The following is a 16,295-nucleotide window of genomic DNA, read 5'->3' on the forward strand; positions in this document are numbered from 1 at the left end:
ACGTGTCGGCGGTGCGAAAAGAAAGGTCACATAGCGCAGGCCTGTCGAGCCCCCCAACCTTCCTGCCAAAAATTCAAACCGACCAACCAGAGCGCGGGAACCGCGAAGCGGCCCGGGATTGGTCCATTCAAAAAGGGCGCGAAGTTAAACCAGACCACTGCAAGAGTGGGCCTCGCATCGACGCGGCTAGAAAAAAAGATTTTTACAAAGACACACATCGAAGGGGTGCCTTGCAAGATGGAGGTGGACACCGGCTCATCTATCACAATGATGTCATGGGACACCCTCAAGAGAGACTTGCCAGCCATCGCGAAGCGCCGGTTACAGACCCAGAAGCTAAGAGTGCAAGACTACCAAGGAAATCGAATTCCTGTGTGAGGGGTAACGTCAGTCCAAGTCAAGTATGGACAGTTCAAGAAAACCCTGCCAATCACCATAGTAGACGGAACCTTACCGAGTTTGCTTGGACTTGACTGGTTCCGAGCTTTGGGCATGGGAGTGACCGGGGTATTCAGAAACGAAATCGACCTCAAGAGTGAACTGCTGAAGGAGTTCGAGGACGTTTTCAAAGATTGCCTGGGCAAGTACGAGGGGACCCCTATTTCCTTCAATTTAGACCCACAAGTTGCCCCTATCAGGTTAAAGGCTAGGAGGGTTCCATTCGCCCTAAAGCCCAAGATTGACCGGGAATTGGACAAACTAGTAAACCAGGGGATACTGGTGCCCGTTGATCATGCAAAATGGGAGACACCTATAGTCACCCCAGTCAAACCGGACGGGTCGGTCCGGATTTGCGCTGACTATAAGGCAACGCTAAACAAAGCATTGCAGAAGAGTGCATACCCCGTCCCAGTAGTGCAACACTTACTGCACTCGTTAGGCCAAGGGCAAGTTTTCGCCAAACTTGATTTGGCTCAAGCCTATCAACAGCTACCCGTAGATAGCAGCACAGCTGAGGCGCAGACAATTGTAACGCACCGGGGGGCATTTAAATGCACCCGGCTCCAGTTTGGAGTGAGTGTGGCTCCAGGGTTATTTCAGAACCTAATGGAGCGACTCTTGCAAGGCCTGCCAGGGGTGGTACCATACTTCGACGACGTATTGGTATCAGCGGAAAATTTAGAGGAATTGGGAATTCGACTAAGAAAAATTTTGGGCATTTTCCGGTCTGCCGGACTTAAAGTGAAGCTGAATAAATGCCAGATAGGGGTTGAGTCCGTAGAATTTCTGGGTTACAGAATAGACAGGGACGGAATTCACCCCACGGAGAGCAAGGTACGGGCCATCAGAAAGGCCCCTGCTCCCAAAAATAGAACAGAGTTGCAGGCATTCTTGGGTCTGGTCAACTTCTATGCGGTGTTCCTAAAAAACAAGGCAACAATTGCCGAGCCGCTACACAAATTGCTGGCAAAGAAAGCTGTTTGGTCCTGGGGAAAGGTGGAAGCTAAGGCATTCGAAGGGGTAAAAAACCTGTTGTCCAGTGACAGTCTACTCATTCAATACAATGGAACGTTGCCATTGGTCTTAGTCTGCGATGCATCTCCCTACGGGGTGGGGGCTGTGCTCAGCCATAGGTTGCCGAACGGAAGGGAAGCCCCCATAGCTTACTATTCCCGCACAATGTCCTCGGCCGAGAGAAATTACAGCCAGCTGGATAGGGAGGCGTTGGCCATAGTCTCAGGGGTGAAGAAATTTCACGAATACATGTTCGGACGAGATTTCGAAGTCGTAACGGACCATAGACCCCTGTTGGGACTCCTAGCGGGCGACCGCCCGACACCCGCTGCCTTGTCACCCAGGCTGACCCGATGGACTATCTTCCTGGCGGCATATTCGTACAGACTACTTCACCGGCCGGGAAAAGAACTGGGGCATGCAGACGCTCTGAGCAGATGCCCGTTACCAGAGACTATTGAGGACCCAACCCCGGGGACACCCGTCCTTCTAATTGACTCTTTGGACTCTGGCCCAGTCACATCTAAGGAGGTGGCTAGGGCATCGTACAAGGACGTTATCTTAAGAACTGTAATTGGTTGGGTGCAGAGGGGATGGCCCGCTGCACCGGGCGAGTGTTTTAACGCATTTGCAAAGAAACGAGAGGAACTGTCGGTTCAAGGGGGGTGTTTGTTATGGGGGGATAGGGTGGTTATCCCCGAGAAATTGCGAAAAAGTGTGTTAGAATTGTTGCATGTGGGCCACCCGGGTATTGTCAGAATGAAGAGTCTAGCGAGGAGCTATGTTTGGTGGCCACTGATGGACAGGGAAATTAGCGATACGGTAGGGAAATGCCAACCCTGCCAAGAGTCAAGACCACTACCCCCTACAGCCCCAATTCGAGAATGGGAGAAGCCACAAGGGCCATGGTCTAGGATACACATAGATTTTGCCGGCCCATTCCACGGGCAAACCTTTCTAGTAGTAGTAGATGCCTACTCCAAATGGCTGGAAATCATTCTTATGAGATCCACGACAGCCGAGTCCGTGATCTCAGTCCTGAGACACCTATTTGTAACCCATGGGTTGCCCGACACCCTAGTTTCCAACAATGGCCCGCAATTCACGGCAACCCAGTTTGAGGGGTACTTAGCAGAGGAGGGCATCAGACATGTCCTCTCGGCGCCTTTCCACCCGGCGACGAACGGGCTTGCAGAACGTTTCGTCCGGAGCGCCAAAGAAGCATTATCTAGGATAAGGCCAGGCGATTGGCAAGCTAAAATCGATACATTTTTAGCAGTCCAACATAGAACCCCCTGTGTGACAACTGGCCGCAGCCCGGCGGAACTATTGATGGGGCGGAAACTCAGGTGCCCGCTAGACAGATTAAATCCAACATACACCCCAGATGGGTACAAGGGGGCACACAGTAAAACAAGAGAAATGACAGAAGGCGACCCGGTGTGGGCACACAATTATAGCGAGGGCCCAACATGGTTAAGGGGAACAATCATTGGAGTAACCGGACCAAAATCATATCTGGTAGATATGGAGGATGGCCGGGTTTGGAGACGCCACATAGACCAAATAAGAAAACGCATTGCAAATACAACAGAGACAAATCAGCCAGGCCCTGACTATAGCATGTTTGAATTCACATCTGACTCCAACCCGGGGCGAACGGGGGACTTAGCTGAGTCCGTCGAAGTCCAGCGACGCCAACTGGTTCCTTCTGAGGAAAGCAGGGAAAATTCTGCAAATAATCCAGGGCCGGATGGCCAGGAGGAGGAGCTGGAAGGAACTAACAATCCCTCCGGCCAGCTCGACTCACTCCCAGAAAATGAAGTGCGCAGGTCTGAACGAATTAGAAGACGCCCTGTCTACCTGCGTGATTACGTAGAAAAATAAGATGTAAATGTTTATGTAAATATGGTACAATGCGTTCTGGGAGGGAAGGAGTGTAATGTATCTTTAAGGTTTTTGGAGGGAAATTTGGGCGGGAAAATGCACGTTGCTGATTGGTTAAAGCTTCCCATAGAACTGTATATAAAGAGGGGTTTTGCCGGATGTTTTTTGCTGGGTTCACTATAAACTAAAGAGCTGTTGTCACTCATCTGGTCTCCTGCCTCGTTATTGCCCGAATCTAACAACCCCCACCTGTCTTTACAAATACGGAGGAGATTCTAATACAGGAGGAGGCAATTCCCACGGAGCCATGGATTACCAAAAAAAACAAACGACGAAAGCGACGGAAAAGAGGTAAACGAGCTGGGATCTTAAACAGATTAAGAAGTCGCATTAAAACTCCTCTGCCTTCAATTTTCCTAACAAATATACGCTCACTTGCAAATAAGATGGATGAAATACTCCTCTTAAACAAATACTATTCTGATTTTCGCAATTCAGCAGTCCTATGCTTCTCTGAAACCTGGTTAAATGAATCAATTGAAAATAGCAGCCTGAACATTCCAGGGTTTCAATTTGAACGATCAGACAGGGTTCCAGAAACATCTGGTAAAAAGAAAGGAAGAGGCTTGTGCCTATATATTAGCAGAAAGTGGTGTCAAGATTTAAAAGTAATTTACAAATTCTGTGACAACAATTTAGAGACTCTAATTATCAACTGCAAACCTTACTATTCGCCTCGTGAATTTTCCTCATTTCTTCTAATTGCTGTTTATGTCCCACCACAAGCCTGTGTAAACAAGGCATTACGAACTTTAGCTGACTAATCATGGAGGCTGAAGCCAAACACCCTGATTCACTGGCCATTGTTTTGGGAGATCTAAACAAGGCAAACTTAAGGAAAGAGCTACCAAAATACTTTCAGCATGTCAATTGTCCCACCAGAGGCAAGAATACTCTAGATCATTGCTACACAACACTAAAAGATGCTTATCGGTCTTTACCACGTGCAGCTGTAGGACACTCTGATCATTGAATGATTCACCTTGTACCTGCTTACAGGCAAAGACTTAAAGTCACAAAACCAATAATTAAATCAGTGAAGACGTGGACGGAGGAGGCAAATTTAAAGCTACAGGCATGTTTTGACTGCACTGATTGGAATATTTTTAAAGATACCTCTGCAGACCTGGGTGAACTCACAGATACTGTAACATCATATGTCAGCTTCTGTGAAGACCTATGTGTACCTACAAGGAACTTGCGAATATACAGCAACAACAAACCTTGGTTCACACCTAAACTTAAGCAGCTACGACACTCCAAAGAGGAGGCCTACAGAAAAGGTGATAAAATGCTGTACAATCAGGCCAGAAATGCGCTAACAAGGGAGATCAGAGCAGCAAAAAGAAGCTACTCTGAAAAGCTAAAGAATCAGTTTTCAGCAAATGAACCAGCAAACATGTGGAAAACTCTTAAAAATATCACCGGCTATGGCAAACCTCCTTCCCAGGCTGAACGTAATCAACAACTGGCAGATGACCTGAATGAGTTTTACTGCAGGTTTGAAAGGAAACTACAGCCACCTATCTCCACAGCCCCCATCTCAGACACACCAACAACAGCCAAGCCTCCTACAACTGATCCCATTTCATTGGGTTCACAACCCCTAGTGATCACAGAAAAAGAAGTGCAGGACCTATTTCACAGACAAAAGCCAGGAAAAGCTCCAGGCCCAGACAAGATAACTCCTTCTTGCTTAAAAGTCTGTGCTGACCAATTGGCCCCCATCTTCACCCATATTTTCAATAAATCACTAGAGATGTGTTATGTTCCTTCTTGCTTCAAACGCTCTACCATCATCCCAGTGCCGAAGAAGCCCACCATCAAGGAACTGAATGACTACAGACCAGTTGCTCTAACATCTGTAGTCATGAAAACCTTTGAAAGGCTAGTGCTTTCCTACCTGAAAACCATCACGGATCCGCTGTTAGACCCCTTGCAATTTGCATACCGAGCAAACAGATCAACAGATGATGCTGTTAATATGGCTGTGCACTACATCCTACAGCATCTTGAGTCTCCAAAGACCTATGCAAGGATCCTTTTTGTAGACTTTAGTTCAGCATTCAATACCATCATTCCAGACATTCTTCTAACTAAGCTAAACCAGCTACAGGTACCGGAACAGACTTGTAAGTGGATCACAAGCTTCCTAACAAACAGGAAGCAGCAGGTGAAGCTAAGCAAGATCACATCAAATACCTGTACAATTAGCACAGGGACCCCCCAAGGCTGTGTGCTCTCCCCACTTCTCTTCTCTCTGTATACCAATGACTGCATCTCCAATGATCCATCTGTTAAGCTACTGAAGTTCGCAGATGACACAACAGTGATTGGTCTCATTCGAGACAATGACAAATCCGCATATAGACGAGAGGTCGAACGACTAGCCTTGTGGTGCAACCAAAACAATCTGGAACTGAACACACTCAAAACCGTAGAAATGGTAGTGGACTTTAGGAGAAACCCTTCCATACTTCCACCTCTCACAATACTAGACAACACAGTATCAACAGTAGAAACCTTCAAATTTCTAGGTTCTATCATATCGCAAGATCTAAAATGGACAGCTAACATCAAAAACATCATTAAAAAAGGACAGCAAAGAATGTTCTTTCTGCGCCAACTCAGTAAGCTCAAACTGCCCAAGGAGCTGCTGATTCAGTTCTACAGAGGAATTATTGAGTCTGTCATTTGCACCTCTATAACTGTCTGGTTCGGTTCTGCAACCCAACAAGAAAAACACAGACTTCAGAGGATAATTAGAACTGCAGAAAAAATAATTGCTACCAACCTGCCTTCCATTGAGGACCTGTATACTGCACGAATCAAGAAGAGGGCCGTGAAAATATTTACAGACTCCTCGCATCCTGGACATAAACTGTTTCAACTCCTACCCTCAAAACGACGCTATAGAGCACTGCACACCAGAACAACTAGACACAAGAACAGTTTTTTCCCGAAGGCCATCACTCTGCTAAACAAATAATTCCATCAACACTGTCAAACTATTTACTAAATCTGCACTACTATTAATCTTCTCATAGTTCCCATCACCAATCTCTTTCCATTTATGACTGTATGACTATAACTTGTTGCTGGCAATCCTTATGATTTATATTGACATATTGACCATCAATTGTGTTGTAAATGTTGTACCTTGATGAACGTATCTTTTTTTTTTTAATGTACACTGAGAGTATATGCACCAAGACAAATTCCTTGTGTGTCCAATCACACTTGTCCAATAAAAATTCTATTCTATTTTATTCTATTCTAGAATAGGATAGAATAGATTTTTTTTATTCGCCAAGTGTGATTGGACACACAAGGAATTTGTCTTTGGTGGATAGGCTCTCAGTGTACATAAAAGACGAAGAGAAAAGATACCTTCATCAAGGTACAACATTTACCACACTAATGATGGTCATAGGGTACAAATTTAACACTTAATGATACAACAGTTAATGATAATCAGAGGGTACAAATAAGCCATCAGGAACAATCAGTATCAATATAAATCATAAGGATTACCAGCAACAAAGTTACAGTCACAGTCATAAGTGGAAAGAGATTGGTGATGGGAACTATGAGAAGATTAATAGTAGTGCAGATTTAGTAAATAGTTTGACAGTGTTGAGGGAATTATTTGTTTAGCAGAGTGATGTATGTTTTATTCGGCTGTAAACCACCCTGAGTCCCTAGGGAGATAGGGCGGTATAAAAATGCGAAAAATAAATAAATAAAATAAATAAAAATGGCCTTCGGGAAAAAACTGTTCTTGTGTCTTGTTGTTCTGGTGTGCAGTGCTCTATAGCGTCGTTTTGAGGGTAGGAGTTGAAACAGTTTATGTCCAGGATGCGAGGGATCTGCAAATATTTTCACGGCCCTCTTCTTGATTCGTGCAGTACACAGGTCCTCAATGGAAGGCAGGTTGGTAGCAATTATTTTTTCTGCAGTTCTAATTATCCTCTGAAGTCTGTGTCTTTCTAGTTGGGTTGCAGAACCAAACCTGTTCTGTCCCCCCTCACCATGGCTTAATTAGCCGGCACTATTAGCTCTGGCAGCAAACTAACGAGCATCTGCCAAGTGACTCTGTTATCTCCCTTGATGCCGATGAGTCACCCAGGAACAAACAGTACTTCAGCTCTTAGTTAAGCAGTTGATTTTGCCTGCTATGAAGAGGCATAGCAGCCCTCTTTGGTTTTATATCCTGTGTGGTGTGGCTCCATGACTCAGCACTTCCTAGGCGTGCCCCACCCCTGCTTTTGTTGTTCCCGCCTCTCCTGCCACGAAACCTAGGGTCCAGCCAGGCCTAATTGCCATCAGCTGGGGGGGAAAGAGTCAGGGGACGGAGGCTTTGTTATCTCCTCCACCTGGCCTGCCTCTGGCTCCTGGAGCTGAGCCAGGGGAGCCAGTGCTCCCGTGGTAAGTCCTGATGGCCCTTCCCTCTCACTTTCCAAGTCACTTTCTGGCAAGGGACCCAGCTCGGGGGGGGGCGCAGACACAACAAAACCAGACAGTTATAGAGGTGCAAATGACAGACTCAATAATTCCTCTGTAGATTTGGATCAGCAGCTCCTTGGGCAGTTAGAGCTTACTGAGTTGGCGCAGAAAGAACATTCTTTGTTGTCCTTTTTTGATGATGTTTTTGATGTTAGCTGTCCATTTTAGATCTTGCGATATGATAGAACCAAGAAATTTGAAGGTTTCTACTGTTGCTACTGTGTTGTCTAGTATTGTGAGAGGTGGAAGTATGGAAGGGTTTCTCCTAAAGTCTACCACCATTTCTACGGTTTTGAGTGTGTTCAGTTCCAGATTGTTTTGGTTGCACCACAAGGCTAGTCGTTCGACCTCTCGTCTATATGCGGATTTGTCATTGTCTCGAATGAGACCAATCACTGTTGTGTCATCTGCGAACTTCAGTAGTTTAACAGATGGATCGTTGGAGATGCAGTCATTGGTAGACAGAGAGAAGTGGGGAGAGCACACAGCTTTGGGGGACCCCCTGTGCTAATTGTACAGGTATTTGATGTGATCTTGCTTAGCTTCACCTGCTGCTTCCTGTTCGTTAGGAAGCTTGTGATCCACTTACAAGTCTGTTCCGGTACCTGTAGCTGGTTTAGCTTAGTTAGAAGAGTGTCTGGAATGATGGTATTGAATGCTGAACTAAAGTCTACAAAGAGGACTCTTGCATAGATCTTTGGAGACTCAAGATGTTGTAAGATGTAGTGCAGAGACATATTAACAGCATCATCTGTTAATCTATTTGCTCGGTATGCAAATTGCAAGGGATCTAACAGCGGATCCGTGATGGTTTTCAAGTAGGAAAGCACTAGCCTTTCAAAGGTTTTCATGACTACAGATGTTAAAGCAACTGGTCTGTAGTCATTCAATTCCTTGATGGAGGGCTTCTTCGGCCACTTTTTCTTATTTATTTAGAGAAGAGAAGAGAATTTTTTTCTGGCAGCCCCTGAGATTTTGGAAGATGCCATCATGTCATCCCTGGTCCTTCTTTTCATGAGAGTAGAAAATACCCAGTTCCAGCAACCGTTTTTTAATATGCTTTAGCCTCCATCTTTATTGCACTTTCTAGAGTCTCAAAATCTTTGTTTATGTTTATTATGCAAAACACAAAGAAAAAGAAAAATAGGAAATTAAGGGAAGGAGAAAGGGGGAAAAAAGTCTGAGGTACAAGAAAAAAAAAGGGGGGGAGACTGACTTCTTTTTAGCACAATGTAAGATTTAAAAAAACCATTCCAGCCTGAGCGTTCTGTCTAATGGACAAAAGCAAAGTGTTCAAAAGTATTAGGTCTTTTTTGAACACTTCAGATGTGAAGATATTTAATTTAATGGCTTGAGAAGGAAAGTACATACTGACCCCGTCGTGACTGAGTGAAGGCGGGCGCCGCCTGAGACGATCTGCGTCTTGATTGGTTGCTACGGTTCCCGCCTTTTTCTTCTGACCGCCGTTTGAGATTTACCTCAGGATGTTCCTGACTGTTTTCTTTGGTGCGAATGTTAAATACATTTATAATAGCTATAAAACTCTAAAATTGTCCGTGTCTCCCTCTTCCTTTGGAGAGCAGCTGCATATTTATTCCCTCCACATTAAACCTCTTCAGCTGCCCCTTCCAGTCGGGGGTTTCTATTTTATCCCCTGAGTGTCGGAAGGAAAATCAGCTCCAGTTCCAAGAAGGGAATCAAATGGAGGCTGCTTAAGAAAGGAGGTTTATTGACGGGCAGAAGCAACAACGGTCTGAGTCAGAATTCAAGAGAGCTGGAAGGGACTTTGGAGGTCTTCTAGTCCAACCCCTGGCGAAGTTCTCCGAAGAAAGGAGGGGGGGAAGCGGAGGAGAAACGGCCAAACTTTATTCCGGGATCTTCGTTCGGAGCCGCTTTGCAAGGAAAAGGGGGACCCTGACCTGACCCACAGAAAGAAAGAAAGAGGGGATTTCGCATTTGGGGTCGAAGGGCGGGAAATCGGAAGGGGCCGGTTCGTCCAGACATTCAGTGCAAGAGAGACGCGTGTTTCAAGGAAGGAAACGGGGTTTTTCTCCCCTGAAGCGAAGCGGTGCCTCTCCCTGATTTAGCTGAGACTTTTCTGTGGGTCCCTTCGGATTCGGGGGTGTCTGTGTGACCCCCAACATGACCTCGCTGGCTGCGAGGTCAAGTTGGGGGTTCGTTAAATCTTAACATTTAACGAACGTTTTTGCGTGTGCGCGCGCGCGCTCCAGAGGAGGAATGGGAGGAGGGAGGAAGCGTTTTCCTCTGGCTTTTGAGCTGGGCGGGGCCAGAAGGAGCTGACGCACCAATGGGAATTCTCCCTGCTCGAGGGTCATCAGTCTCCAGGCAGAGTCCTTTGTGATTTCACCTGAAGGAGGAGGAGAGTTCGGCGCAGAGAACGAAGCTGAAAATGGGGGGGGGGGATCCGTTCAGTCTTGGGGGGGCTGCAGCTCAAGGGGAAGTTCAGGACAGGACCTGAAAGGAGCCTCCACTTTCTTAGCTCCCTTCACGATTCTCAGCTAGGCTTTCCTCTGTGTGCGTGGAGGGGTGGACTAGATGTCCCTTTAGGTTCCCAATCCAGGAAAGGGTCTCTCTCAAAGGGAGACATTTGTTTCTTTCATAGTCTCGGTATCCCAAGGATTTTCTCTGGCAGCTCTGGGGTCCCAACACCCCCCCTCGGCATGGAGCCAGATTACAGCTGCCCCCCCCCCAAAAAAACAACACCTGCCTGGTCTCCACTTACCCTCCCCTCCCTCGCATGGAGGTGGAGCCCATGGCGGGGTGGGGGGGGGGGCTGCGGCTTCTCTCTGAGGAGGACATTTTCCCAAAGGGAGGGGGGGGTTCGGCGTTTTCTGCCCTCCCCTCAGTTTGGAAAAGGATCGGAGCCCAGAGTTTTCTTTGCCACTCCCTCCCACCCCTTAGCAGAATTATTTCTTTTTTCTTCTTATGTCATAGTTTATGCTCCTTCTATTCTCAGCCAGGTTTTCCTTCCAGTGGAAAGAAATAAAGAGGAAGGGAGGGAGCCCCCCCTCTTACTCATCTCCCATTGAGATCAATACCAGCGATTCTTGAGCCAAAAACCGAGCTGCTAGCCCACTCAGACCCCCCCCCCAGTCTTCCCTGGCTCTGGGCTGCGCCTCCCCTTCCCTCATCCACTGCAGCCCCACTCCACGCCGGATCGTGGGGAGTACTATACTCCTGTTCGGGGCTGGCATGAACCGCCCCACCCGCCTTGGAGCTGCGGGCCAACCAAGACCGAAGGGATCCACCTCCCACTTTCTCCGCTTCTCTCTCTGCGCCGATCTCTCTTCTCCATCAGGTGAAGTCAAAGGAGTCTCTGCCCGGAGACCGATGACGATACAGAAGGGAAGATTGCCATTGGTCCTCCACCTCCTCCGCCCTCCCAAGAAGCCTCGAGGAGAAAAACGGTCCCTCCCCCCCCATCCAGACACCCCCCCCCTCTGATTTCGCCTCTGGGGCTGGGAGCCTCCGCGTCTTTCTTTCTTTAAAACAACATATCATGAAGAGAGAGAGATATATATATGGACCAGGGAAGAAGTTGGTTCCTCTTTTTTGAATGAGTTCTTGTGTTCTTCAATGCGTGCACTTATTCTTCTGTTGGTTTGTCCAATGTATGTGGTGGGGCAGGCGGTGCATGGGATTTCATATACTCCTTGATTTTCTAACTCAATTTTGTCTTTGGGGTTTCTTAGGATGGTGGATATTTTTCTGTTTGTGCAGAATGCTGTCTTGATGTTGTGTTTGTGGAGGATCTTGCTGATTCTGTCTGTGGTGCCTTTTATATATGGGAGGAGGGCTGTGCCGTTTTCTTGTTCTCTGTCTTGGATTTTAGTGGGGGGTTCTTTTTGGATTAGCTTGGTAATCTTATTTCTTTGGAATCCATTGGATGTTAGTACGTTAGTGAGAGTGTCTAGTTCGGGTTTTAGGTGTTGTTCATCAGCTAAGCATTTTGTTCTGGAGATGAGTGTCTTGGCTACGGAGTTGATCTGTGCTGGGTGGTGGTGTGAGAGTGCGTGCAGATAGCGGTTTGTGTGTGTTTTCTTCTGGTAGATGGTGTGTCCTAGGGAGCCATTGGGTTCTTCCCTGGTCCAACACTTTAAAGTCACAGGACATGATATTGACTTTAAAAAGACCAGAACTATCGCCAAAACTGAACACTTTAACAACAGAATAATCAGAGAAGCCATTGAGATAGAAAAACGCCCACACAGCATGAACAAACGAGATGACACCTCCCGCCTACCAGCCATTTGGAAACCCGCCCTTATTGACAAACGAGTCCCTAACACGAGGAATGACACCAGACCCACACTCACAAGGTCCACACAGGATGTCACCACCGCACATCCACCCAGAAAGCAGACCCAAACCCACACTGATCATGAAGCACGACCAAGGACCAGAAGCCAGACCGCAGCTGCAACATTAGCCATTTCAAACCCCTCCAATCCATTCATGCAGCAGACTGACACCCACCATGAAGATGTAGCACGACCACAAAGCCAAACAACAGCTATGCAGCTCACCAGCTCAAATCCCCCTGCAGCAGACTAAACTGAGCACAAACAAGCCCCCACCAACACAGGACACACCCCCAGCCAATCAGAGCACAGAAAAACCCCCATCCAATCAGAGCACAGCCAAGCTCCCACCCAATCAGTTCAAACCCCCACTAGCAGTTAAAAGGAAGAAACAGCTGCGATCACACATTGCTCCCAGAAGCACGAAGCTGAAGCCTGAAGATGACGAATGAGACTTCATCGAAACGTCGCCAAGACACTTCCAATTTTACACGGGAGAAAACCCGAACAACCAAAGACCTATATATATATATATATATATATATATATATATGCATCAGCTATATTAATTTGATATAATGAAGGGAACAATAGACAATAGGACAGGAACGGTAGGCACTTTTGTGCTCTTATGCACGCACCTTATAGTCCTCTTAGGAATGGGGTGAGGTCAATAGTAGACAGTTTTTAGTTGAAGATTTTGGGATTTTGAGTAGAGACTATTTATTACTAATTTTTTAACTTCTATGACTATGGAGTCAGGTAATGAGTTCCGAGCATTAACAGAAGTCAATTTTTCTGCAATCAAGTTTGAAGCGGTTGACCTTAAGCTTGAATCTATTGTTTGCTCTTGTAATATTGCGATTGAAGCTGAAGTAGTCATTTACAGGAAGGATATTGCAATAGATGATTTTGTGTGTTAAACACAGGTCATGTCAAAGTCGACGGAGTTGTAAGTTTTCTAATCCCAGGATTTCAAGCCTGGTGGTATAAGGTATTTTGTTGTTTTCGGAGGAGCGAAGAACTCTTCTAGTAAAATATTTCTGGATGCGTTCGATTGTATTTATGTCAGAGATGTGGTATGGGTTCCAGACGGATGAGCTGTATTCAAGAATAGGTCTGGCAAATGTTTTGTATGCTCTGGTTAGTAGTGTAGATTTTTTGGAAAAGAAAGCTGCGTAAAATTAGGTTTACAACTCTTAGGGCCTTTTTTGCTATGTAGTTGCAGTAGGCTTTGGCATTTAGGTCATTTGATATGAGAACCTCTCTCTTTGGGAGCGCTTGTGGGGCGGCAGCCATGGCTTTCCCTGGGGTCCTTCTGCTGCTGTTGATGGGGGCGCTGGCCCGGATCCCCGGAAGCGAAGGGCGGAAGGAGACCCCCGGTAAGGAGGGGGCTTGTCGGGGGAAGGAGAGGGGCTGGGAGGGGCCTTCAGTGCTCCAGGGGGAAGGTAGAGGCTGAGACCCCAGTAGTGGGGAAAAGGGTCGAGGGCAAGAGAGGGGGCTGCAGACCTTCCCTTTGAGGTGGTCTTGGGGAGGGGCTGTTTTGGGAGGGGGAGAGGAGAGAGCCCTGAATCTACCCTAAATCGGAAGGAGCCGCTTCGTCCAGACGTTCTGAGCAAGAGAGACTCTGGTTACAAGGAGGGAAATCACGTTTTTCTCCCCTAAAGCGAAGCGGCGCCTTTCCCGAAAGAGCCGAGCAGAGGATTCCCCAGGGAAGGGTCTGGGGGGGGGGGGGAGAGGATACGGCTGGATTAGGAGGGATCCCTGCAGATCGTCTCGGCCTCTTCGTGGTTTAGCTGAGGGGTTTCCGTGGCTTCCCTTCGGATTGGGGGGTGGGGTGTCTGTGACCCCCCCCAAGTCTCCCCTGGCTCTGGGGTTCGCCTCCCCTTTTCTCATCCAGCGCAGAAATCTGTGAAATGAAGTGGGGGAGGGGGGGGTCCCTGCCAGATGCTTCCAGCCCCCGAGGAGGAATCGACGGACATTTGAGTTGGGAGGGGCCAGAACCAATGGGAATTCTCGCTGCTTGAGCGTCATCGGTCTCCGGGCAGAGTCCTTTGTGACGTCACCTGAAGGAGGCGGGAAAGTTCCGCTGAGGGAGAGAAGCGGAGAAAGTGGGAGGGGGATCCTCCCTTCAATCCCCCCGAAATGGCTCCAGCTTCCTTCTCTCATCTCTGGAGGGGAATTTTCCCCCTCGGTCCCTCCGTGGAAATGGTTTTTTTTCCTCCTCCCAGTTCAGCTTCCTCTCCCTTTTCCACCATCTTCCTTCCTGAGTTTCTCCAGTCAGAGATGAGGCGTCATTTCCTCCCCTTCGCTTCCCAATGAAAGGAGCCTCGTTGTGTGGTAAAATTCCTGGAATATTCCTTCATCGTGGAACCTTTTTTCTCTATCTCCCCGGTCTCTTTCCAATCATTTTTCTGGTTGCGGCTTCCCTGCCTGCGTCCCACCTTCCTCCCCTTCAGGCCGGAGTTCCCCGGAGAGCCTCCCGGTCCTCGCCTTCCGACCGACCGGCCGTTTCTGACAGGATTTGGCCCCTATTGAGGCCTCCTCCGAGGGCGGCTGTTCTCGAGGGAGGCGAGTTCAAATCCTCCAGGGAGGTTTTTCTCCGTCTCCGCAGACGGTTCCTGGACAGGAAGGAGAGGAACATGGAGAAAGTGCCTCCTCTGGAGACGCCGAGGCCTTTGTTTGACAGGGAGCCATGGAGAGGGTCCTTTCCCTCTATTCCGAAGCCCATCATCCCCGCCCGCCCATGCGCTCCTCTTTCCCGCCCTTTCTACGATCCTTGCACGTTTCACCAAATCCACCAGGGGGCGCGCTCTGCCAAAGGGAAGGGAATTCCTGGCGCTTCCCCATTGGCCCACTTGAGCCTTGCCTCTCTAGGACGCCGCACTTGCTCTCCTTAACCCCTGACGCCCCGGAGGAGGCGCAGAGGCTGCGGGAGAATCTGGCGGGGGAGCAACCAGCCGTGCGCCGGGTGAGGAGTGGGGCCTCTTCGCGGGTCCCATGTTCCCCAGCCGCCCTCTCCCTGCAGGGGAAGCGGGGATCCGGGGAAGAGCCGAATGGGGGTCGGGGGGGGGTCGGCCTTGAGGAGGCCCAGCAGGAGAGGAGAGAGTCAGGATTCGCACCAGGCTCCCCGAAGACCGCATCCTGTTTCCGGAGGGGCAGAGAAACGGGGCGGCCTCTCCAGCTGCCTCCTTCCCGGCCCTGCTCGGGAGACCTCGGCCCTGCGCTGGGATGAGCCGCTTGGGGCTTCGGGCAGGTTGGGTGAAGGTCGCTCAGTGGCTGAATTCCACTTTCTAATTCTTGGCGTTTCTTTTTCTTCCCATCTCAGATACAGAAACTGGAAGCCATTTGTGGTCATTGCAAGGCAAACTTTTCTCTTGGGGGGAAAAAAAGAGCAGAATCACCTGCAGGGATCAGTCTTGTGGCCCTAGAAATGCTCCTGTGAAGGAAAAGGCATCTGGAGACCCAGAAGAGTCCTTGGAGCCATTTGGAGTTGCTCTGCAGGACAGAGAAAGGATGGAGACACAACCTTTGGGAAAGGAGGGAGCCGGAAAAGACCCTTCAGCTGCTCAACCTGGGAAGGGGGAGAAGCTCTGGACAAGAACCGGGCAGAAGATCCTGGAGGAGGAAACCATCCTCCCTTCAGAAGTTCAGCCCTGGAACTTCATCCAATACTGGGATGCTGAGGGTCCCCGAGGACTTTGCAGCCGACTCCATGGCGTTTGCAGGCGATGGCTGAGACCAGAAAAGCACACCAAAGCCCAAATGTTGGACCTGGTGGTTCTGGAGCAGCTCCTGGGTCTCCTGCCCCCAGAGATGGAGGGGTGGGTGCGGGAATGTGGAGCAGAGACCAGCTCCCAGGCAGTGGCCCTGGTGGAAGGCCTCCTCCTGAGCCAGATAGAGGAGCAGAAGGAGCAGGTCGAGATGCAGGTGAGAGTTCAAAAAATATAAGGAGAATGTGTTGGAATACTTCACCCCTCCTTACCAAATGTCTCAGACATTCATAAAATGTGGCCATGTCCCACCAATTCTTGTAGGACATTGTTCAGTTGTTTTCTCACTCAA

The 16,295-nt window shown here is 48.5% G+C and overlaps 1 pseudogene; it reads left to right on the forward strand.

The window, feature by feature from the left end:
• Positions 1 to 14,237: 14,237 nt before the first annotated feature.
• The window catches only part of LOC131192838 (zinc finger protein 420-like), a 265,780-nt pseudogene continuing 263,722 nt past the window's right edge, over positions 14,238 to 16,295 (forward strand).

Source organism: Ahaetulla prasina, chromosome 2 (genome assembly GCF_028640845.1).
Source record: "Ahaetulla prasina isolate Xishuangbanna chromosome 2, ASM2864084v1, whole genome shotgun sequence".
Classification (NCBI taxonomy): Eukaryota; Metazoa; Chordata; class Lepidosauria; order Squamata; family Colubridae; genus Ahaetulla; species Ahaetulla prasina.